At 49.3% G+C, this 24287-nt stretch overlaps 1 long non-coding RNA gene across 1 annotated transcript; it reads left to right on the top strand.

Moving 5' to 3' along the window:
• Positions 1 to 11229: 11229 nt before the first annotated feature.
• LOC119627911 (uncharacterized) lies at positions 11230 to 23766 on the top strand. Its single transcript, XR_005244119.2, has 3 exons — positions 11230 to 11374; positions 22945 to 23046; positions 23147 to 23766. It is a non-coding gene; the product is annotated as an uncharacterized lncRNA (long non-coding RNA).
• The last annotated feature ends 521 nt before the right edge of the window (positions 23767 to 24287 follow it).

Here is a 24287-nt window from a genome sequence, read left to right as displayed (position 1 = left end):
AGTTGTGAACAAGAACACACTAGAGCCTGATGCCACTGGCTCCTCCAGCAATGTCTGAAAGCGTTGGCTTCCTGTGTTTGCTAGCCAATGGGGAGAGAATGTGCTGGTCAGGCAGCGCAACCGTTTGCAATGAGTAAGCTGGCATTTGGGCTTTGTTCATCGTCCTTGTGAGCTATGAGTCAGCATCTTGGAGCCTGTCAAGTCTGGTTGTCGATGACACTGCGTTTCTGGTTTGCAGGGCGTGGTCAGGCCTTGACCCCAGGTTCTCAAGGTCAGGAGTGTATCAATGTAGTTTAAGGGCCCTACCCCCGGAGATTCTGATTGATGAGGTCAGGTGGGACCAGGCCCTTCTACTGAATAGCTCCTCAGGGAGGCCTGGTGCACAGCCAGACTGAGACCCAGGGCCTGCACAACGCTACCACACCTCCCCTGGCTGCCTGTGGGCCCCCTTGTCTGCCTCCTTTGAGCCTCTTCGCTGGGTGTTGCCGATTGACTTTCATGTTCACTTGAGTAATTTACACGGAGCCCACTTTAATTCTCCTGAGACCCCCCTGTAGGCTTTCATGAAATTAAACCCTCAACAATGACATTAGAGAAGGAAAAAGGGCCTCTTTATTTGGAAGTTGTGAACAAAAAGAGAACAGAACTGCTGGCCGTTGTTCTTCCTCTGAATCTTCAGCTTCTGGCTCCATAGTTGGATCTTGTGCCACTGGGGCTTTGCTTCCAGGACAGGGTGACTTAGGGTGGATGCAATTGTCACGACCTTCTGGGGGCCAGGATTTGGCCAGAATGACCACCATTCCAGTTACTTGGCTTTTTGCTACTGGAAAGGCTGTGAGCTGGCTCTCTAAGGGTTTCTAAATAACCAAGGCTGAGCACAGAAGCAGCGCCCCCAAATCCTCTGCACCAAAGTTGGGGATGAATCCTCCTCTGATCCTTCTCCCAAGACTTCTGGATCAAGAGTGGGTTTCATTCATTTGGTCCCTCTGAGGAGACAAGTGGAGAAAGGAAGTTCTATTTACTACAGGGTCTATGACTTTATGTGACTTAGAAGGGTGCAAGTGTGGTAATTGTAGAAAGCAGAACATCACTCTGGCTAGGCTCTGTTGACCTGGACAAAATCATCTCTAATCCATGATACATCCTGAGCCAAAGTATACTCACTGTTGGAATTGGGGACATCATTTGCATGGCCTCACTTCTGTTGCTTGTTTAGCTCTCTACATCTCTGCTATCACCTTCACCTCATTGACTCTTTGCAGTTAACTTTTCTTCCTGCTTTGCAGAGAAAATAGAGGATGTTAGATGGGGATACCAACTTCTCACTACAAAAACTCTAAACGTAAAAAAATTGTCTGCCTCCTTGTCCTGGTTTCACGGGCCTCTGACTGACCAAGGCTAATGGAATCACGTGCTCCTTAAGGGTCTAAAGGGTCACACTCATTGCTCTATCTTTAAAGCCATTCCCATCAGGATTTAGGTATGTCCGCATCTTGTCCACATTTACAATGGAGTTCTTTCTTCCCCTTCCTTTGCAGCTCACCCACTAGCTTCTGCCTTATCACTCTTTTCTCAACTCGCAGTTAAACTTATTGAGATAATGAGCTACACTCTCCTCCCACACAGTCCTCTCTCCATTTCAACAGCGTTTCTACCTATACTCCTCCCAAATTGATCTGACCATGTCACTAGTGCCCTCCACGTTCCCACACCCAGGGATACTTCAGTCCTTACTTTACTTAAACTTGCAGAAATGTTTGACACCCTCAACAGTTCCCTCCTGCAAAACCTCTTTCCTTGGTTTCCATAACACTGAATTATCCTGATTTTCTTATCCCTCCTCTTCCCTTTCAGACTGGGAATATTCTCCCTCCACCTGTTCCTTATCTCAGTGATTTCTGAGGTGTCTAAAAATCATCCAGGGTGGTTGCTAGAATGCAGGTCAGATCTCAGGCCCAACACCTCATATAGGTGCATCATGACTTCTCTTGACTGCTTAGAGTAAAATGTGAGAAGAGAGAAGCAAATTAAATACAGAATTGATAATCAAAAGGGAAGCAGAACTCAAAGAGTTGGAGAATTCTCAGCCTGTAACACCTGAGAAAATGTATTCAGGAGAGAACAGCTACAGTGTGGCTAAGCAACTGTTTGATAAGATTAGTAGGGACAGAAAGAAGCCAGATGCTTTCCATCAGGACACTGGAAGAATGGCCCTAAAGGCGTTTTGGAGATCTTCAGGGCTGCCACACCCATCACAGGCCCAGAGTGCCAGAGCCTTGAGGGTGGTAGAACTGTTTCAAGTGAGGGGCTCAGTGTCCCTGTGGGACCTTGGGCTTGCTGACCAGAGCTACCTCCAATTTTTGCTTCATATTTCTGATGCAGTGCTCTTTAGTCACCCCAGCTGGGGCTCAAATATGGCTCAAGAGAGCCCTGGTACAGCTTGGGCTACCACTTCAGAGGGCACAGGCTGTCAACCTTGGTGGTGAGCCTCAGAGGCCCAACCCCTGACTCATTGTGTCCAGAAGGCAGGACATAGAGTCAAAAAAGATTCTTCTTAAGCCTCAAGATTTAACACTGTTTGCCTTGCTGAGTTTTGGACTTACTTGGGACCTGTTACTTCTTTCTTTTTTCCTGTTGCTCCCTGTTGGAATGGGAACATCTATCCTACGCCTGTCCCACCATTATATTTTGGAAGCACATAACTTGTCCAATTTCACAGGCTCACAGGTAGAGGGCAGTTTGCCTCAGGATGAATCACACCTTTGAGTCTCACCCATATCTGATTTAGATGACATTTAGATGAGACTTAGGACTCTAGACTTTTGAGTTGATGCTGGAATGAGTTAAGAATTTGGGGGCTATTGGGATGGAATGGATGTATTTTGCATGTAAGAAGAACATGAATTTTGAGGGGTCAGGGGTAGAATGTTAAGGTTTGAATGTATGTGTACCCCTAAAATTTGTATGTTGAAACCTAAGACCCAATGTGGTAGTGTTAATGGGTGGGGCCTTTAGAAGGTGGTGAGTCATGAGGGCTCCACCCTCATGAATGGGATTAGTGTCCTTTTAAAAAGACTTGAGGGAAGCATCTGGGCCCCTTTTGCCTTTTGTCCTTCTGCCATGTGAGGATGCAGCAGCAAGGCACCCTCTTGGAAGCAGAGTTGATCAGCCCTCACCAGACACCAGATTTGATGCTATGATATTGGACTTCCCAGCCTCCAGAGATGTAAGGAATACATTTCTGTCCTTATAAATTACCCAGTCCCAAGTACTTTATTGTTGCAGCATGAATGAACCAAGACAAGTTCACTTTCTATCTCCAGCCCAGCCATTGCTCCTGAGCTTCAGAACCACACCTCCAACTACCTACAAGATACCTTCATGAGGATGTGCCAGGCAGTGGAAACATTCAAAGCAGAACTTCTCATCATTTCCATGCTTGCTGTCCCATGTTCCTCTTCCCTGTGACTGGCACCATCGCCCAACCAGTTATGCAAGGGAGAAAACTTGACTCCTCCTTTTCCACTGCCCCTGCCAAAGACCCAACCACTCTTCAAGTCCTGTACATTCTAACCCCTACATAGGTCTTAAGTTCCCAGTTGCTCTTCATTCCCACTGTTCCTGCCCTGTCCAGGACCACCCAAATTTTCTTCTGGATGAGCCTCTCCCTGGGTTCTCTGCCTCTAAGCGTGCCTTCTCCTACTATTTTTCACATGGTGACTTAAGAACAGGTTCAGTCTGACCTTGTCACTTCCCTCCATTCAGGCCTTTAGTAGTGTCCTGTTGCTTCTTTTTGGACAAAATCCACACTTTAGCCTGGCTCCTCTTCTGCCTCTAGGTATTTATCCTCCAGGATAATCAAATAGCTACTCCACCAGCCTGGCTCAGCACCAGGGCTAGGCAGAAAATTCAAATGATTGTAGCGCAGTTTACTAAGTTTCTGTCATTAAGCTAAAATAGAAAGGGTCAGCTTGTCAAGTTGGATTCCTAAAGATCAGAGATCTTACCCAGTACTAAGCCTTACTAATAACTGCAAGGGTACAAATAATTGTGAGGCCCAGGTACAGTGTGAAGTCTGAACCACAATAGAGCTCCCAGGAATTTTTTTGCCACATTACGCTGTGCCCTGGCCCAGATTTATCACTAGGGGTCTCTACGTGCTGCATGCAAGCCATCCTTCTTGAAAGGGGAGCTATTTGGGTCCCGAAACATCTTCACTTTTTTCCTCGCTAGTTTCATAGCTTGCACAACATTTTCCAGGGAGCCATCTGCCATAAATCCATAGGTTCCAGGTTTGTTTACCATGAGCGGTTTTAGGCAGATAGGGCACGTCTCACTAAAAGCATTCCATAGATAAGAGCACTTCTGCTGGCCAATATCATTAGAGTGTTTGCCAGAGGCTCTGTCTCTGGAAGGATTATGAGGGGATTTGATGGGGTCATCTTTCTGTCTTGCCCGAGATGTCCCTCCTACAGGTAGAGAATGAACTGCAGGCGTGCAGCTGGCCCTCTCCCCCACCGACCTGCTTTGCCCACCTCCAACATGCTGGTTTCCCAGAGCTCTGATGTTGGTCTCTGCTCTTCTTACTCTACATGTGTAACACGGAGCACCTCCTTCTCCACGGCAGCTTCCTTTCTCTAGACAGAGTCTCCCAAAGCTACCTCTTTCACCCTTGAGCTTCAGTGAAACTCACATATTCACCTGCTCATTGCTGCCTTAATGTCCTCCAGTCCTCAGACAAGCCCATTGGGTCCTTTCTTCCTTTCAGGGCAATGACACGCACGCCCATCTGGTTCTCATGAAACCTTGAATCATCTCAGTCCTGCCAGTTGCTAGCTCTTTGTCCCAAAGTAAGTCAGAGAGGAAAACCTCTCTGAGCCTCAGTTTCCACATATGTAAGGTGGGGATATTAGTCATATCTGCTTCACAAAGCTGTTGTGTGATTAAATGAGATGATGCCGCTAAGAGCTTATGGCAGTGGCTGGCACACTCTAAGTGCTCAATAGTTACTGGAAATATCTTTGGTTCCACTCCCATTCCTGTGGCTACTCATTACCGCATGTTACAAGTTCTAACTTTTTCTTAAGGCCCTCTTTCCATTTTCACCATCCTCTCCTCACCTCTCCCTTCACTTGTGACAACAGCTTTGGAACTGGTCTCCTCTGTGCACCTCTCTCTGATCTCCCCTCTTCTCTGTTGCCAGAAAAATCCTTCTCCATTATGCATCTGATTATGTTAGTGCCTTTGAAGACTATATTGTTCTTGGGAGAATTCCAAACTCCTTAAAGTGGTTTAGGAGGCTGGCTACGATCTGACCGCTACCTATCTCCCTGCAACTCTCCACCTCAAATGCTGGCCACTGGGTGTGCTGACCTTTCAGCTCTTCTGACCCGCAGGATTTGGCAGAGGCATCCTCACTACCTGGAGCACTCTCTTCCTTTCTCTCCAGCCCTCCAACTCTCTCCCATGCTTTGCAATGCTTGCTCTGCCTTTCCCCCATCAGAGCACTTTCCAGCTGCATGGCCATGCTGGTTGCATACTTAGACCCCTTGTGGGACTGTAAACTTCAGGAGGGCAGGGGCCGTGGCTCACAGTCGTATCCCCAGCACTTAGAGTAGTGCCTAGCAGATGGTAGGTTTCCAATAGCAAATAATCTGAGTCAGTAAGTGAGCCGGCAAGATGAAAGGGGGTGTGGTGGGGAGCAAGAGGGAAATCTTGAGTCTGGGGTTTCTGGCTTGAATGAAATTGAGGTGGGCAGTCTTCAGGCAGGACTCCTTGTCTAGGGGTTATTGTTTTAATGAGCTCTTTAGAGTGGTGGGCCTATGTGAGCTTGGCAGTGGACACTGGAGATCAGGCCTCTTGAAATAGGTCTATGATTTGACGATTAGCGTGTGAGATGGATCTCCTTCCCTGCCCCATCCTCAGCTGCCCTCACAGCCTAGCAGGGTTGGCGCAGAGCACACGCCCTGCCTCGGGGGGTGGCCATGGTGTAGGTAGGCTTCACAAGGTTTCTTTCCTCTAACATTGTCTTGGGCTCTGCATGGGACAGAGATTTCACCTAGGTCTCTGAATCCTGCAACAAACTAGTGCTATAATCCTTGTGGCTGGCTGGTTTCTGTCCTGTTTCATGTGGCCTGTCCCTAAGAACCCCTTGTCGGGGATTGTTTGGGCTGTGGGTGGGTGGGGTATTCCTTGCAGCTGTCTTCAGGAAGCTACTTGCCACTACCTAGTAGTTCCTAGGCAGGAGGCTGTGGTGCCCACTAGGGAGCCATGAAGGTGAAAAGTCCCCATTTCTCAAAGCCAACTTCTGTCTTCCTTCCCGAATCAAGCACAACTTGCAACTGTGATGACCTTTTAATCAAGTATATATTGAAGGGTCTGGAGGAAGAAGGGGACGGGAAAGAGCAGAATCAGGCCTTGTGCCTTGCTTGGGCATCTTGCTCCCTTGACCTGCAGAGGGGTGACAGGGCAGTGCCTGGGTTCTGTGGCCACATGGAGGCTCCCTGCATCTTTGGAGGGTGTCCTGAGTTACTCCTCCCTGCAGAGTAATGAGTTTTCTCTCCTCCTACTCCTGCGTCTTGCAAATTCTGTTGTCATCTGCTGACTGTCAGTGGCTTTCCTCTGCCCATTTTCTGCTGGCAGAGGGAGGCTTGAGTCCACTCTGAGGAGGGGTGAGGCTGGAGAGTGCTGGGGAGCAGGGAGTACAGAGGCTCCCACTGCAGTCTGGGGCTGATTTCTCCTGAACCATCAGCAATCAAATCCGCCTCACCACTGTGAGAATTAATTCCTTCTCAAACTCCCTTTCAGATAGGTGAGAAATCCGTGTGCCTCCTATTAACATAATTGTGACCCCGTTTCTTGTGAAATGACAGCGCTGGTCTGATTATGCTCAGGGAGCATCCACAGTCTGTGTCCTGTGCTGCGTGATGAAAGCTTCCTCACATTAGCTGGCAAATGAACAGTCCCACGGTACACACGGTCTCTGGAATCTGCAGACAATGACCACGTTTTATCTCAGCCATAGGATGGGGTCAAGAAGTTCCAGTGTAGCCCACCACAGTTAGTTAAGTACATGCCCAGCGCATTTAAAATGAGGGGAGTAGGAGCTCTGCACAGGCATGGCTGGAAGAACAGTAGGCTTGGAGCTGGGGGGCCTGGGCCCAGCCTGCCATTTGCTAACTGTGCTGTTGGGGTCAAATCCCTTCCTCGCAAAGAGAGCAGAGGGCTGGTCCATTAGACCTGACACTTGCTGATTCTAGGCTATCACTGAGTACAGCCTTAGAACCTGTAAACTGGGTTCCCATTTTCTGTGTTGGAAGAAGGGTCTAGAAAGCTCTCTAGAAGAGAGAGTTAAGAAGCCAAATCAGTGGTTGGATAAAGTCCTTCCCTCAAAATACGACACTGCAGAAGGCACCAGAAGAGCTCTCCTCCCTGGAGGCAAGGCAGTGGGCTGAACTCAAAGCCTAGCCTGGCCATGTGCCTAGTTGGAGGCCCGTGGAAGGCATCTGGGACTGGGGATGAGACAGTGTGTCTGTTTCCTTGTTGAGTCACTCTTGCTCATCAAATATCTATCGAGCACTTCTGATGACCAAGTGGCATGATAGAGTGGAAAGAAGTCTATAGTCAGGGGAGCTCCACGTGCACCCAGCTTAATCACTAACTGGTGTGGGCCTGCACAGATGGCTCCTCACCCCAGCGATGTGGCCATGCACCCTACATGCCTCATCCTGCGAGGATGAATGAGGCAGTGTTCCTGACACAGAGTGGGACTCCCCCCATACCTGCCTCCTTCCCTCTCTCTGTGTACACAACAACATTTGAGACATCACAGAGGACATGAGGCCATTCAGAAAATGCCACTGTCTTTAAACATGAACAGACCCATGGCAGGGCAGCTAGTGTGTGTCCAGAAATGCCATTGCTGCAGAGCAGGAAGTAACCAGGGCCCCACGGCCTGGGGACTCAGAGGAGTAAGAGGCCTGAGCAGAAAGAGTTTCATGGATGGTGCTGAGTTGAGCCTGGAGTGGCTTGGCACTTGAAGAAGAAGGAAGAAAGATCATTTCAGGGCAGAGAACAGTTTGGGTCAATGCATGGGTGCACAGAAGCTCAGAAAAGAAAGCAAACCTGTGTGGTGGAGTGTGTGCAGGTGAACACTCCATACAAGATGGTATTTCTGTGCAGGCACATTGAGGGAGGGGTGTTTGGGTGCCAATGTTTTGAGCACTGGGGAGCACGGATAGCATCTGGGGGTGCTAGCCTCAGCTCTTCACTTATGGTGCAGTATGTTGGGGTAACCTTTTCTTCCCCATTCTTCTCCAGGACTAGACGCTGTTATTCAGTTCTCTGTTATTTTACTTTTCGTTAGCTCTTATGCAGTGCAGGAGCTGCACCCCCTTGGGGTTGGAATAGTTGTCCTCTTGTGACATTGTAAACCACCCATGCACCAGCCTTCCCACCCCCGTCTCTCTGTCTATTGTTCTCGGTAGTGCTTCTCTTCATCTCTGCACCATGTGTTTACTGCTTTCTGTTCCCCACATTAGAATCTCAGCTCTGTGAGGGTGGGGACCTCACTGCTGGGTGTGCTACTCTACCCAAAGCCCTTAGAGGACTGCAGAAACCAGTAGGCTTTTGTTGCATATCTGAAGAATCAGTGAGTGAATGGCAGTCGGATGGATGGCTCCTTGATCACCTGTCATGGGGAAGAATCACGTGGCAAGATGTCAAGTAATTCATCCAAGCCCAAATTCACATTCATTCAAGACCTTGCAATGCCCAAGGGTGGGTGGTAAATATTGTAGGATGCCCAGAGCTCCCAAGAAGATGATAAAAATGACCCTGAAGTTATGCTAAGGGCCACCCTGGCAGGCTGCCCCCTCCTGTGCCTCCTGATAATCATGTCTTGTTGTGGCGTGTTAACTGTCACGGTGATGGCAGGGCTGAACTGGACCTCTCACAAAGGGAGAGTGGGTTTTTCAGAGAGTCTAGGTTCGAATGAAGTCTTTTGAAATAAGATCGAGAAGGAGGATACTCTTTTCCCATGGTGTTGGTAGGTGTTAAGATATGTTAGTCCGTTTGCATTGCTAGCTGAGGCTGAGTAATTTATAAAGAAAAGAAGTTTATTTTTGCTCACAGTTCTTCAGTCTTTAGCACATGGCACTGGCATCTGCTCCTGGTGAGGCCTTAGGAAGCTTCCAATCATGGTGGAAAGTGGAAAGGACCCAGTGTATCACACGGCAAAAGGAAGCAAGGGAGAAGAGGAGGTGCCAGGCTCCTTTAAACACACCAGCTCTTTCTTGAACTAACGGATTTAGAACACTCATTACCTCGAGGACAGCACCAAACCATTCATGAGGGAATCAACCCTGTGGTCCAAACACTTCCCACTAGTCCCATCTCCTACAATGAGAATCACATTTCCACATGGGATTTGGAGGGGATGAACATCCAAACCATATCCTATGTCAGTAACATTTCCTGAACTTCAGTAAACAACAGAACTGATTGCTGTCCTCTGCTACTCAGGTCACTGTGGGACCGACCAGGGATATTAAAAGGAGGGAGGATCCTGATGGAAAATGCAGCAGAACATCAATGCTTATGAATAGACATCCGATTTCCTCCCCTACCAAGTGTGTGGGACCTCTCTGTAGATAGCCTTCCCCCTCACTCCCGGAGGCTGTGGGAGCCTCTGCTTGGTGTCCAGCCCCATGCTATGCCCTGAGGTGGTCTTGGAAGTCTTTTCTGCCAGGAGTTCACAGCTAGTTTCGGAGGTAAGGCACAAACCAGGTGGAGACAGGTATAGGAGCAGAATGGGGCAGCAGGAGGGTGTGGGGTCAGGGTGGGGAGGTCACAGAGGCTGACTCCTGAATGCAATTGCAGAGACTCGAGATTTACATCAAATTTCCAAAGCTTCTTCAGACTGTAAGCTTCTGCACAAGGTGAGGGGAGAATTCCAGGCAGAGAAAACAGCAAGTGGAAAAGTGAAAAGGCAGTGTGTGTGTACATATGTGTGTGCATGTGTGCCTGTGCATTGTGTGTGTGAGAGCACGTGTGCATGTGGGCCTGTGTGCACACTAGCATGTGTGTGTGTGTGTCCATGAGTGAACCGATGAAGTTTCTGGACAGTGACGTGAGGGAGGTGGGTAGGAGGAGGGAGGAGGTGAGAGGAGAAGGAGCTGGTGAGGGAGGTGAGGTCCAGGCTGTGAAGGCCTTGAATTTCCCTGGATGTGGCAGGAGGCCCATGAAGGGTTTAGGTAAGGGCTAGTGTGATCATTTCTCTTTTAGAAAAACAATCCTGGCAGCTGGAGGCAGAGCACAGTGACTCACACCTGCAATGCCAGCACTTTGGGAGGCCGAGGTGGGCGGGTCACCTGAGGTCAGGAGTTCGAGACCAGCCTGACCAACATGGTGAAACCCCATCTCTACTAAAAATACAAAAATTAGCCGGGCATGGTGGTGGGAACCTGTAATCCCAGCTACTTGGGAAGCTGAGGCAGGAGAATTGCTTGAATCCAGGAGGCAGAGGTTGCAGTGAGCTGAGATCGCGCCATTGCACTCTAGCCTGGGCAACGGGAGCAAAAATAGTCTAAAAAAAAAAAAGAAAAGAATAGATTATGAGGTGAGGCCAGAGGCAGGGCCACTCACTAGCAGGTTGTTGGAAGAAGCCAGAAGAGGGGGTAGCAGGAGCCCCATCAAGGCTGCGGCGCTATGGATATGGACAGAGGATGGCTGGAATGGCCATGGCCTGGTGACCGATCGACTGGTGTGTGAGGAGAGGGCCTCTGGGGAGAAAAGAGTCCAGGGCCACTCCAGGGTATCTAGCCTGCTGGCGGGGAGGTACTAGTGGGGACACTAACCAGGATGGGGCCCCTGGAGGAGACCTAGTCCCAGGGCGGGGTGGGGATGATTTGCAGCTCTGGGTGGGTGGGAGAGGTGGGATCACTGCATGGTATTAGGTGTCCTGTTCTGGGCCTGACCCAGGTTTGCTTGGTAAAGTCTACTTCTGGGCTCTTTTCTCTACCCCTTTTCCTTTCTGCTTCCATTCCCTTCCTCCCTGGTATAGTTTCCCAGTCTCCTCCCTTCCCCTTCAGCAGCGATCTCAAGATAAACAGCTGGGGGAGAGGAGCTGTGGAAACGTCCAATCAGGGAAGGTTATTAATCCAGGATTCTAATTATGGTGTCGCCCTGTGTCTCTTGCATGGTAACAAGCCAGCCTCAACTGCTTAAGCTAAGAAAAATCTCAGTGTTTCCTTCAAGCTGCATGGTGGACAGATTCCTGCCAGACCCTTCAGAGCAAGCACCCCGCACCCCTGGCCCAGGGTCTGTTCCCTAATAGGGGGTGATCTGTCTGCCCCTCACTGTTTTCTCCAAATAGGTAAGACTGGTGTGGCCAAGCACGTGATTGGCAGTGAAGTGCACATCAACACAGCAGCCCTGGCTTTCAGCAGCCAAGGTCAGCTGTTGAGCCAATGCATTTTATTTATCTGCCTAACTGCCACCATGACCTCTTCTGGGAGCCCTGGGCTGGGGCGTTGCCCTCACCTCTGGTGTGGAGGAAGGAGCCCTGGCCCAGGGAATCTTTCTTTGAGCAACTGTTCTGTGCACGGCTCTGGGCTCAGTGCTGAGGGCGCACCATGGATCAGACAGAGGCTCACGGACCTCAGCCATTTCTTTGACATGAGGTTATTGCAGCTCAGAGGAGAGGCTGTTGACCTTGACCACATGTGTCTTTGTGAGTGGAGTGGGGAAGGTTCGGAAAGGTTGCTTCTTGTTATTGCTCATTTCTAAGTTGCTTCCAAAGCCCCCGTTGGGCTTCTCAGCTCTCTCAAGAAGAAGGCAGAAGAGAGTCAGAGAGAGATGGGACAATGGAAGCACAGGTTGGAGGGATGTGATTGCTGGCTTGAAGACGGAGAAAGGGCCATGAGCCAAGGAATTCAGGCGGCCTCAAGATGCTGAAAAAGGCAACAGAACAGATTCTCCCCTAGAGCCTCCAGAAGGAGCACAGCCCCGCCAACACCTCATTTTTAGTTCAATGAAACTCATTCAGACTTCCGATCTCCAGAACTGTAAGATACTAGGTTTGTGTTGTGTTCAGCCACTAAGTTTATGGTACTTTGTTATAGCAGCAACTGGAATCTAATGTCAGGGGCCAGATTTCAAGATGCTGTAAGCCATGTCAAGAGGTTTGGATTTTGTTCTGTAGGGCTCAAGGCTTATCACTACTTAAGAGTCTGTGTATGTTAAGCATATAAGCTTAGATTATGAGGGTTTGAATACCACCTTGGCCACTAACCAGCTTTCTCAAAGCTGCAGCATTTTCAGCTCTAAAAGTGGGGAATCATGTTTCTCATCTCATTGGGCTAGCATAAGGATTAAATGAGATGATGCATGTAAGGTGTTTAGCCCAGTGTAGGCCAGAAAAGTGACTGTCACTTTTACTTGCTTGGCAACCTTAGGTGACCTAATGCCTCATTTGGTGGCTTTGATCATGACATGTGCCCAGAGAAGGTATAGCAACCCCCCTCCAACCCCCTTACCCCCAGGAATAAGTGAATTTTGTTATATGATTGTATTAGTCTGTTTTCACACTGCTGGTAAAGACATACCCAAGACTGAGTATGTTTCCCCTTATAAAACCCTCAGATCTCGTAAGACTTATTCACTACCACGAGAACAGTGTGGGTGAAAAAGCCCTCATGATTCAATTATCTCCCACCGGGTCCCGCTCACAACATGTGGGAATTATGGGAGCTACAATTCAAGATGAGATTTGGGTGGGAACACAGCCAAACTATATCAATGATGAACTGGAACACAATTGAAAGGTGTGCCCCTACTGGCCTGTCTGCCCACCCATGGGGGGAGCAGATGCCTGTTCACCCTGCTCACCTAACCCCTGCTTCCCTCAGCTCCCCACAGGCATGCCTGCATTCCTGTGCCCCTTATGGGCTGTATTCATTTCTGGCCCCTGCACTATGCTCCAGGCATAAGTTATTTTAGTTACAAATTCCTTGAAATGCTACACCTTCCCTGCCCACCCGGACAGAGACCTCCCCAGGCCCAGCTGTCAAGTATCGATTTCGCCTTTAAATATTACTGCAGCCCAGGAGCATGTATGGATTAATTGACGAGGTTAGGCTTGTACCTGCACACTTCATTAACAGCTGCTACTAATTAGTGGAGTAGTCATTAAGAGACCTACTGGGGTTTTGAGGATAATAGTTTTATTTATTTTTTTCCATGACTCTTAAGCATACAATAAATTGGGGAGTGAAACGCCATGGGCCCAGGTTTGGATGGGAGTCACGGGGTAGCCTGTGCTCTGGATCTGCCCTAAGAACACAACAGAAACTAGGACATCACCACAGTGGGACCCAGAGTTAAGAGGCCCTTCAGATCATCTGGTCTACTATATGTGGCTACTGTGGCTGGGACTGGGACAGGGGCAGGGCCTCATTCTCAACGTCACACAGGGACAGGGAAGCAGAGCTGGGATGAGCACCCAGGGCTGCTGGCCTTGCTGCTGGCCAGGGCTCTGTTTGCTAAATGGGGACTCTGCTGGATATATTTGGAGAGCCCAATGTGGGAGGAGAGACCAAGCTCATGGCCACGTCCTCTGCCTGCCCCAATCTTACCCTCTTTTCCCAAGAGGGTGTTGCCCTTCTTTTGCTGTTTCTGGGCATCCTCCTATCCCATCCACATCATTCCACCCTTCCCACTCCCACTGGAGTCCTGCTATACCTTGCTCCTGGAACCCCTTTCTCTGTCCTTAGCATCTCCAAATGGACTGGACTCCGCAAGCAAGCACTCTGCAGTGGACCCCTTGGGTCATCCATTCTGATGGAAACAGTGAGTGGGATTAATCCTAAGTCTGTGAATTTGGGCAGCTCATTGACTCTCTCAGCTTTAACTTCACCGGCTCAAGGTGAGGCTGAATGCACAGTAGTAAAGGGGACCAAGCATGGGGATGGTATGGAGAGAGTGGGTCCTCAGCAGATGGCAGTGCCTATGCCCCTGTGCTACTTAAGGAGGTGGTCTGTGAGCAAACCATCGTGCTCTCCTCAGGCTGACCTGGACCATTCACTGAGCACACATTGAGAGATTTTACAGGAAAGGAATGGAGCCTTGACTTATTATTTCCTTCTTGTTTTACAGAGAATGACAGTAATTCGCATCACTAACTTTCCCTGAAAGCTTACTAGGTGTCAGGAAGTGCTGTTCTAAAAGGGCTTCACATGTATTCATTCATTTCATCCTCCTGACAATCCTGCGATACAGGTGTTTTTGTTATGAGTCCTATTTCAAAAAAGCAGCAGCAAATACAGCAAGATGCCCATGGCTACACAGCGTGTCAGTGGTGGATATGAACCTGGCATTCTAGCTCACTGTCTAGACCTCTTAGAGAGGTCGATTTCCTGGCTAAGGGAAACCCCTGTCCCCCAGTGTGTGCTGTGTGGGTGGCAGCTGTGTTGGTGCCACAGGTCTGTGTCCTCTGGACACCTGCTGATTTATCCAGGGTGGACACTTGAAGCAGAGACTGTCCACACTATATAATTTGAGTGATCTGGCTCAAAAGTGCGGGCTGGGCCAATTTGAGTTCCATCTGGGGAAAGGTATGGAAGAAGCTGAGTCTGGAGGTGGGGAGAGTTGATGAGCTTGACTTAGGGCTGGAGACTCATCATGATAACCAGCTATGAGTGATTGGAGGAAGCCGGCTGGCTGAGAAAGGAGACAGAAAGGTAAATGAATGCCTGGAGAGAGACCTCAGTCCTGGAAGGGCAGCTTTCCCCAACAGTCTCAGGGTGCTGGCTCCCATGGAGTCAGGCTGCTCCTGGCCTCCTGTTTAGGTATTCTGGTGAGGATGTGCTTTACGTCGAACTACAGATGTGCCTTGATTTGCGATGGGGCCGTGTCCTAATAAACCCATGGTAAGCTGAAAATACTGTAAGTCAAAAATGCACTTTTGGGCTGCGCACAGTGGCTCATGCCTATAATCCCAGCACTTTGGGAGGCCGAGTCAGGTAGATCACTTGAGTCCACATGGTGAAGCCCCGTCTCTACAAAAAATACAAAAATTAGCTGGGTGTAATGGTGTATACCTATAGTCCCAGCTACTCAGGGGGCTGAGGCGGGAGGATCGCTTGAACCCGGGAGGTGGAAGTTGCAGTGAGCCGAGACATGCCTCTGCACTTCAGCCTTGGTGACAAAGTGAAACCCTATCTCAAAAAAAAAAAAAAAAGCACTTTTTATTTAAGATATTTTCGACTTTTGATGGGTTTATTGGGATGTAGACCCATTGTAAGTTCAGGAGAAGACTGAATGTGTATTGCTTTTGCACCATTGTAAAGTCAAAAAATCCCAAGTGGAACCATCATAAGTTGGGGACTGTCTGTAATTTCTCTTTTTGAGTTTCTCTGATTGAACTAGCAGCCTCTCTCTTCCTTAGAAACAGAAGAACTCTAATGCGAACAATTATCTTATCAGCTCTATAGCATAGCACCAATGTGAGGTGGAGCTCAACCCCATCTATCAAGCAAGGCTTCTGCAAAAGAACAATATCCTTTTTTAAAAATTTGTTTCAATTTTTTTTTTTTTGAGACAGTCTCGCTCTGTCATCCAGGCTGGAGTGCAGTGGCATGATCTCAGCTCACTGCAACCTCTGCCTCCTGGGTTCAAGCGATTCTTGTGCCTCAACCTTCTGAGTAGCTTGGACTATGGGCGTGTGCGACCATGCCTGGCTGAATTTTGTATTTTTAGTAGAAACAGGGTTTTGCCATGTTGGCCAGGCTGGCCTCTAACTCCTGACCTGAAGCAATCTGTCTGCCTTAGCTTCCCAAAGTGCTGGGATTGCAGATGGGAGCCACCAGACCCGGCCCACAATATTCTTAAATATAATTGGGATAGATGGGTAAAGTACTCTGGACACAGTGCCCAGCTGGACATAAACATCTGTACTAGTCAGGGTAAGGATAAGGTAAGTGGCTTATGGAGGATTGAAGTTTCTTTCTTTCTCACTGCACAGTTCTGAAATGAATGGTCTGGGTTGGCAGGGCAGCGCTGAGCCTCACAGCCATCCAGGGATTGGGGTCCACCAAGCCACTGCCCCACCATCCCTGAGACCCTTGGTGTAATCTCAGTGTTGGAGCAGGGAGGTGCCATACTTGGTTCTGCCACAGCTGGAAGAAAGCATGGAGGGGCACCTGATGTCCCAAGTCATCTCTACTCCCCTTCCGCTGGTGAGCACTTAGGACATGGTCTCACCTAGTTGCAAGGGAGCCTGGGAAGTGTAGTCTTTACCAGGGTTGGCAAATGCTTTCTGTAAAGGGCTGGATTGGAAATAGTTCCAGTTTTGCGGGGCCATACACTCTCCATTGCAAGTACTCAACTCTGCCCTTGTAGCTTGACAAAGACCATAGAAAATATGCAAATGAATGGGCATGGCTGTGTTCCAACATGACTTTATTCATGGACACCTAAATTTGAATTTAATGTCACTTTCATGTGTCATCAATATTATTTTTTTTTCCCAAGCATTAAAAAATGTAAAAGCCCTTCCTAGCTCATGGCCATTCAAAACTAACTAGTGGTTTGGAACTGACTGGTGGGTTACAGTTTGTGGACTCCTGACTCCTGGTCTGGACAGTGATTTTGGGCTTGGTCACAGTTTTTTAGGGGAGACTGGATTTTGGCGGACAGTGAGTGATCTCTACCACTACATCTAATGTAGGGCTTGCTTAGAGAGAGGTGTTTTAGCGAAAGCAGGGTGCCCCTTTCCCCCTTCTCTGTACAAGGAGAAGAGCAGAATTCACTTGGTGAGGGGGAACAGCCATGCCCTTCTTCCCAAACTTTTCAGGAGCAAGGGGAGGGAGAAGCCATGGTGGGGGGCTTCTGATGTCAGCAGATTGTGGAGAAAGTGTCAGATCGTCCCTGGAAGGTCTTCTGCAATGCCAGATAAGGAGCTATAAGCTGACCTCCCAGGACTAGAGGCTTGCCGTCCAGAAGGAACCAGTGGCTGCACCGGGAGACAGGTGGCAGCACCCCATCCCTGCCACTAGGGCTCAAGGACACCATGCAGGAGGTGGCTTTCAACCAGACAACAACAATTTTTAATAATTAGAAAGTGACAGCTACAAATATAAAATGTGACCAAAAAATCTGTCAGAAGGAATGAAGATACCATTATTTGGAAAGTGTTTTTCTCCATTCGTCCCTCCTCCCCATCAACTCCCAATGTGGGGGTGGGAGCTTGGCAAGCAAAGCTGATATCAGTTATTGAGAAAAATAGAATCATTCCCTGTTTGTACATCACTGAGTTTATACTGTCAATCAAAACAGCTACACATATTTTTAGCATCGACTGCCAATTATTCTTTCTGTCTCAGAATAATCAGAACCAAAGACTGAAAAATTCACTTAAGGGTGTTAGACATGGAGTCAGGCCAGCCTGGTTCTGACAGTCCCGGTTCTGACAGGTCCTGTGTGACCTCCACAAGCCCTGTGACCCCTCTGGGACTCAGTCACCTCATTTGTCAAGTGGAGGAGAGTAAAACCTATTGTTCAGGTTCGTGGGGAGAAGCCCATTTCGGAGCATTGCTCAACGGCAAAGGATGACTTTGGTTTGTCTCTGTGGGTCTCAGTCTTCTCATGTGTCAAGTGGATGGTTGAACTCCACCGGCTGTTCCCACTGTGACTTTCAGTCACTGCACCACTGATGGTTGAGTCTCTGACTTCGGAGGAGAACACTGCTCTTCACAGGTGCTTCCTTCTACAGGGAGGTTTTGAAGAAGATGAAAGCAGTGGCTTGATTATGAACTTCCTGCTCTCCAACTTTCCCAGGCTTTCTGGGCGCAGTGCAAGCCCACCTCCTTTAGGATGCCCTCCTAGATTTCTTCAGTCACAGGCCATCTCTCCTGTTTCTTAGGGACCCATGTATTTAAACTTGACCTCTACCCCAGCCTTTGTTGTCTACTTTCTGGTCTGCCTGGGGAATTTGCTAGAGGTAAACTCCCTGTAGCCACTCTGATAACTGATCCTAACCCTAACCCTCACCCTAACCCCACCTGGAGCTCTGTGAATGGGTCTCACATGCACACACACATCATAGCTCTGTCGGCGACGCTGGCCCCACTTACTGGCTTTAACCCTTCCTGAGCCCCAGGTCCCAACGTTTGCCTTAAGGCATCCTTGCTTAAACAGCCCAGTCAGACACACTCACTTGTTTGACTTGGGTGTTGGACACAATGAGCCCTGCTGTTCAGTTGCTCTTCCCATCCCATAAGTGTGGGCTGGAGGTGCCCTGTTCTGGGGTTAGCCTGGGAGAGGCCACCAATCTCACATCCCTGCTATGCAAAGGAGACAAAGCACCCATATCTCCCAGCCAGGAGCCCCTGTTGATAGCCACGTCCTCTTGGACCCTGGGGTGGACCCTGGGGTGACGTGGAGAGCACAGCAACCAGCTGGTCCACAGACCGTGCAGACATTCTATTGGCCTCACATTGCCCACTGGCTTTGTGGAAGAAGGAAATGCTGTCTCTAGTGGAGCTCTGTCCCTTCCTCCTGTCACTATGCGAATGATGGATCAATGACCACCCTGGGAGAGTGATCCTCTTAGGGAACACGTGAAGACATGAGCCAGTCATGCATGTTGTGGTATGTGACATCATTTAATTCATCCATTCATCAATTCCTTTTCCATTCAGTGTATGTGGTCTGTCCATTGGTGCTGGGAATATGGGGCAAACAAGACAGAAATAGATCCGGGTCTGGTGGAGCTTACAGCCTGGGAGGAGCTACACAGCGAAGCAAACAATTACAAAAGGATTTGATTTGATGAGCCTGCAGCCTGGGCTATGGAGCTGAAGGTGACCAGACAATGGTGAGGGCCAGGGTATAGGGCAGAGCACCCAAAATGTTCCAGGCAGAGAGAAAAGAAAACAGGTGGGAGAGCTGAAGGGAGATGCTTGTGTCTGGATACCAAAGCATGGGGATGGGTAATGTGGTGCTCTGAGGGGGTAGGGAGGGGCTAGACTCTAGGGGCCCCAAAAAGCGTGACAATAGTGTTTGAACTTTAGCTGGAGGGCAAGGGAAGCCCCCAAAGCTTTTCTGGCAGCTGTACAGCAGGACAGGTTTTCGCTTTAGAAGGACTCCTCTGGCTGCTGTGTCCAGGGTACACGGATAGGAGGAGAGTGGAAACTGCTGAGGTCACCCAGGTAAGACATGTGGAAAGCTAGAACCATTAGAATGACATGCAATGGGTTGAGATGGGTTCAAGAGCTCTAAGGAGGAAGAGCCCATAGGACTTGGATCTGGGGAGAGGGAGTATCACGGCTGTTCTTAGGTCTCCCTTTTGAGTGTCTGGGTGGGTGGTGGTATCTTTAATTAAGATTGGAAACACAGAGGGATAAATGGACTTTGGGAGGAAGATGATTGCCTGCAAGACCCTCAGGTGGATCTGGAGTTCAGGAGAGAGGTCTAGGATAGGTAGCGATCAAGATGGGAAGTTGGAGGTATAGTGGTGGAGATGGGCTCCTCTGGAGGGCTCAGGTCTTTCAGAGAGGAGTGGATAGGGCCTGGCATGGAGCACTGGAAACTTTTCTCAATGCTCCACAGCCTCTATGTACAGTCCTCATGTTATATACCAATTAGGCACCAATTATATAACCCCTCTTGGTCAACCAGAGGAAAAGAAAGATAAAACTAAGAGAGAGTGTAGTAGAAATGGGGGAGGATGAGCATTGTTTTGGTGCCTTCTCCTACTCATCCCAGCCACAGGCCCTTTGTACTTGTTGCATGAATTCCTGGACCACTCCTCTCCCAGATGTTGGTCTGGCTGGCTCCTCAGCCTTCAGGTCAAATGTCACCTTCCCTGATCACCGTCTGAATACCCTGTCCCAAACTGTGCTGCTCTCACCTGTCCCAGCCACAGCAACTGATTTGACTTTCTTGTCTTCTTGTCCTTCCTTTCTCTCTCTCTCTGTCTGTCTCTCCTTGTTTTAGAGACAGGATCTTGCTGTGTCACCCAGGCTAGAGTGCCATGGCACGATCACAGCTCACTGCAGCCTTGAACTCTTAGGCTCAAGTGATCCTCTCAGCTCAGCCTCCTGAGTAGCTGCGACTATTCGTGAGCACTACCACACCCAGCAAATTTTTTTTTGTTTTGTTTTTTGAGACAGGGTCTCACTCTGTTGCCCAGGCTGGTCTTGAGCTCCCGGGCTCAAACAGTCCTTCTGCCTTGGCCTCCCAAAGTGCTAGAATTACAGTCCTGAGCTACCAAGTCCTTTGCTCATTCCTTTGTGGGTCTTTTTCCCATTTCTCCTGACCATGTAAAATCCCTGAGGGCAAGGACCTTATTTGTGCATTGTTCACAGCTGCTTCTCCAGCACTGTCCTTGGCTTTAATTATTCTCAATTCCCCTTCCCTTCTCCTCCAACAGCCACACAGCAGCAACACCTGTGTGAGGGCTCCAGCTCTTGTGCCTCTCCTGGGTCTGTTCCTGTCCCTCGGCTACCGCTGTCTGAACTAGATTCATGAGCAGGTCTTGCTTGGGTCACCTGTCTTTTCTCCCTCTGCTCTTCCATTGTATGATTCACATGGCAGCCAGGAGCCTCTGTCTAAAATGGAAATCTTCTCATGTGGTTCCCTTACCTACACTCTGCAATCGACATCTGAAAACAACCCCAAATACCATATGACCCTTTTCAGAGGCTGTGATAGTCTAGCCCCTGCCTACCCTGACAGTTTTCTCTCCTCCTTTGCCCTTCACTCTGTGTCAGACGCATGGAGCTCTCAGCGTCTCCAGTGTGCCACTCCTCCCTCTCACCTGAATGGTTCCGCTCTGCCTGCCATAGCTTGTAGGAGCTCTCTAAATATTTACCGAGTGCACACATGACAAATCCAGGACAACAAAGGGAGAAAGGATACTCACCGGGACAGATTTGCCTCCTGTTTCTCTCCCCTTCCAGGGAAGCCTAGCAGAGTGTCTTACATTCTCACTGCATTTCTCTCGCAAGCCCCAAACACTTTCCCTTGTCCTAGCATTTGATGCCTGAGCCCCTCAACCCGGTACCTTGAACTGCCTCCAGGGCCCCAGCCATCCCAGGCAGCCTTAATTAATTGTAAAATTGATTAAGCAGCCCCCTTTGTTAGGCTGGGCTGGTGTTTATTTGTATTTTCATACTATTATCCTTTTATACTTCTCTGGGCGCCTTCAGCTCTCTACTGACACCTTTTATTGGGGAAATGTTAATTTAAAAATCATCTATAATGCAGGTGTCACAAATCAAAGCTGTTCGGTAATGAGTTGCTCTTATGTCGTATAAAAACAATTAATTAAAACCCTTTCTGAGAGAGCTGTGCCGGCAGATTTATGTTTCCCAGTGTCTCCCCCTCGACCTTCCTTTCTAAGGACCCTCATGCGCTCAGCTGGCTTCTATGGGGGGATGGTTTCCTCCCACCTCTCCCCAGGAAATAGAATAACAGCCTGGTGGAGTGGAGAAGGCTCCAGGAGGGCGTCGGGCCCAACCACCTTTTGTTATGGAGCACAGAGAGGGATTCTGCTATGATCACACAGCACCTAAGTGGCCTCAGAACAGGCTCTCCTGCCTGAGTTGTGTCCTCGTGATCACTGTTGTCGTTTCTCCTGCTGGCCCTCGTGACAAGGCTGATGGCCAGGGCACACAGGAGCAATGGCACTGCTGGTCTAGCAAGTACCACTTTCTGGCCTGCTCCACAGCCCGGCCACAGCAAGGGAGGCGAGTCGTTCCCTGCTGATAGATGCGGTCACTCCACAGATGCTTTCCATCTTTGCTAATCAATTCTGCACTTAAAATAATCCAGGGGCTCTAAGTTCTGGTCTTGCCTCTGCCCCTGACCCATCCTGTAACCTTGGGTAAATCACTTTCTCTTGGTTGGGTCTCAGCTTCTCTTTCTACAAAATGGGTACACTGATTGAAACCAGGGGTTGCAAATTCAAATACTCCTAGGTACCATCAGTGAATAAGGCAGTCCTGGTGGGCCCTGGGAAAAACCATAGAGGAGCATGCCCTATCTGAAGGAGGCCACCTCTACCCCTTCAGATGCTTGTGGCCATCAGAGAAAGCAGGCCTGATGTTGCTGTTTGCAGAGAAACTGGAAATCCAGCTTGGGATTTCAAATGTTGATGAGTGGGCCAGCCCTTGCTCAATTTGTCCTCAGAGCCCCTTCTTCCACATCCCCTGTTCTGCTCTCAGGGCCTGGCCATGTCTCTCTGTGACCTCCTGAGGGTCCAGGGTGGCTGGGTCATCCTGGCTCCAGGGTTTCGTCACGAACACCACCTTCCTCCCTCCTCACCTCCCTAGGGGCTGGAGCTGGTGCTGATCTCTGGGTTGCCTTGCTGGTTTCTCCTCACCTGAGTCTCCAGCCCTCATGTTAAATTCCCTCTGTTTTAAATACTTCCCATGGTTTTTGGGTTCCTGGTTGGATCCTGACTGATACATTTCATAATTTTATTATCAGAAATTATTATTAATGAACATAATGAAGAGCAAAAATCTTGTCTGTGGGTGGCTGGATAGGGTGTGAAGATTCCAGGTTATAATTTGGTTCAGGTTAGACCTGGGAAATCAGACAGTATCAGTCACTGTAGAAGCTTCTAGTCTTGTATACTCTCCAGGGCATCTGCATCTGGCCCCTCTGCCTCCACTGAAATGTGACCTCTCGTTCTCCACTGCTGGGGCTTCTTCTGGCCCTGCCCTGCTCACCCTCTCCCTGATTTGTGGTTCTTTTTTTTTTTTTTTTTGAGACTGGGCCTTTCTTTGTCACCCCAGGCTGGAGGGTAGTGACATGATCATGGCTCCTTGCAGCCTCGACCTCCTGGGCTCAAGTGATCTTCCCACCTCAGCCTCCCAAGTAGCTGGGACCACAGGCACACCACAATGCCTGTTTAATTGTTTTTTTGTATTTTTATAGAGATAAGGTCTCTATAAAAGAGACCTGACCAGGCTGGTCTCGAACTCCTGTGTTCAAGCCATCCACCTGCCTCGGCCTCCCAAAGGAGAAGTGGGATTACAGGTGTGAGCCATTACGCCTAACCTGGTGACTTCTTTTATGAAGGGGGATTGGGTGGGCTCCATGCAGGCAAATGACTTTCTCCCTCCCCTGACCTCTCCAGCCTTCTCCACAGCCCAGTCACAGTGAGGGAGTCATCACCACTGGAACCCAGGGTCCACGGCCTCGGAGGATCCGGACCCCCTCTGCATTTGAGGAACTTGGCCTCCAGTCAGGGAGCCAAGAAGTCCCTGCCAATCAAGGAGGGGGTGTGGGCTGGTGGAGGAGGCAGCCTTGGGGCATGGGAGCTAATAGACCAGGCTTGAGGGTTCTACTCCTGACTTCTGGATTTTTCCACCTCTGTATGGAATATGCTCCTTCTGTCTAACACTGTGTGATTTGGGGACCATCCAACTCAAATGAAAGAAGCCAAGCCATGCAGTGAGCCACTCCCTCCCCAATGTGGGGTGCCCCCTGCCCCCCACCCAGCTCCCCTTCCCTCCCAGCTGAGGGAGGATCGCCGCCTGGTGATCTCAGCCTCCCCTCTGAGTGGGCTGTGAAGTGTCTAATCCAGGCTTTCATCTGGCATCCACAATTATAATGTCAAGATTGAATAATCTGCCTTTATCTCCCGGGTGACAGCCATGTAGAAACTTCAAAAGAAACAGTTTTGCTGGCATCTAACGGCTTTTGTTAATTACTATATCCCAAAGAAAATGAAATAAAGGAGGGAGAAAAATGATATTTCTCTGTGACAACTTTGTAAAAATATCAGTGATGAAGCGACGCGGTTTAAGGGCTTTAAGTATTCATGTGGCTGAGATGGGGCCTCTACCCTCCCGCTGGGAAGCTTGAGCATGCCTGAGGGTGCATGCACACACACACTCACACACTCGCACATGCACACATGCACACACGCACTCGGATCTGCTCCCAGACCCCTTCACACACCATACATGTGGTTACGGGCACTCACTTTCATAACCCTCTCACAAAGTCCTCTGCTACACACGCGTGCGTGCACACATACACACTCACACGAGTAGAGTACTCCTTCCTTCACTGGATGGTTCAGAACCCTTCCCATGCCCCCAGTTGGTTCTAGGGACACAGGCTTGAAAGAGGGTCCTCTCAGGGTAGCGGGACAGCAGGGAAAACACACAGGCAGACAGTAGCTCGTTTTCTGTGTTCTCTTGTGTCACACTGCACAGGTGTCATGTGCCATGTGGGCACCTAAGAACCATGTGGTGGAGGGAGCAGGAGCA

This window comes from Chlorocebus sabaeus, chromosome 9 (assembly GCF_047675955.1).
Source record: "Chlorocebus sabaeus isolate Y175 chromosome 9, mChlSab1.0.hap1, whole genome shotgun sequence".
Classification (NCBI taxonomy): Eukaryota; Metazoa; Chordata; class Mammalia; order Primates; family Cercopithecidae; genus Chlorocebus; species Chlorocebus sabaeus.
The sequence above is the reverse complement of the archived record's forward strand: the minus strand, read 5'-3'. Positions and strand labels throughout refer to the sequence as shown.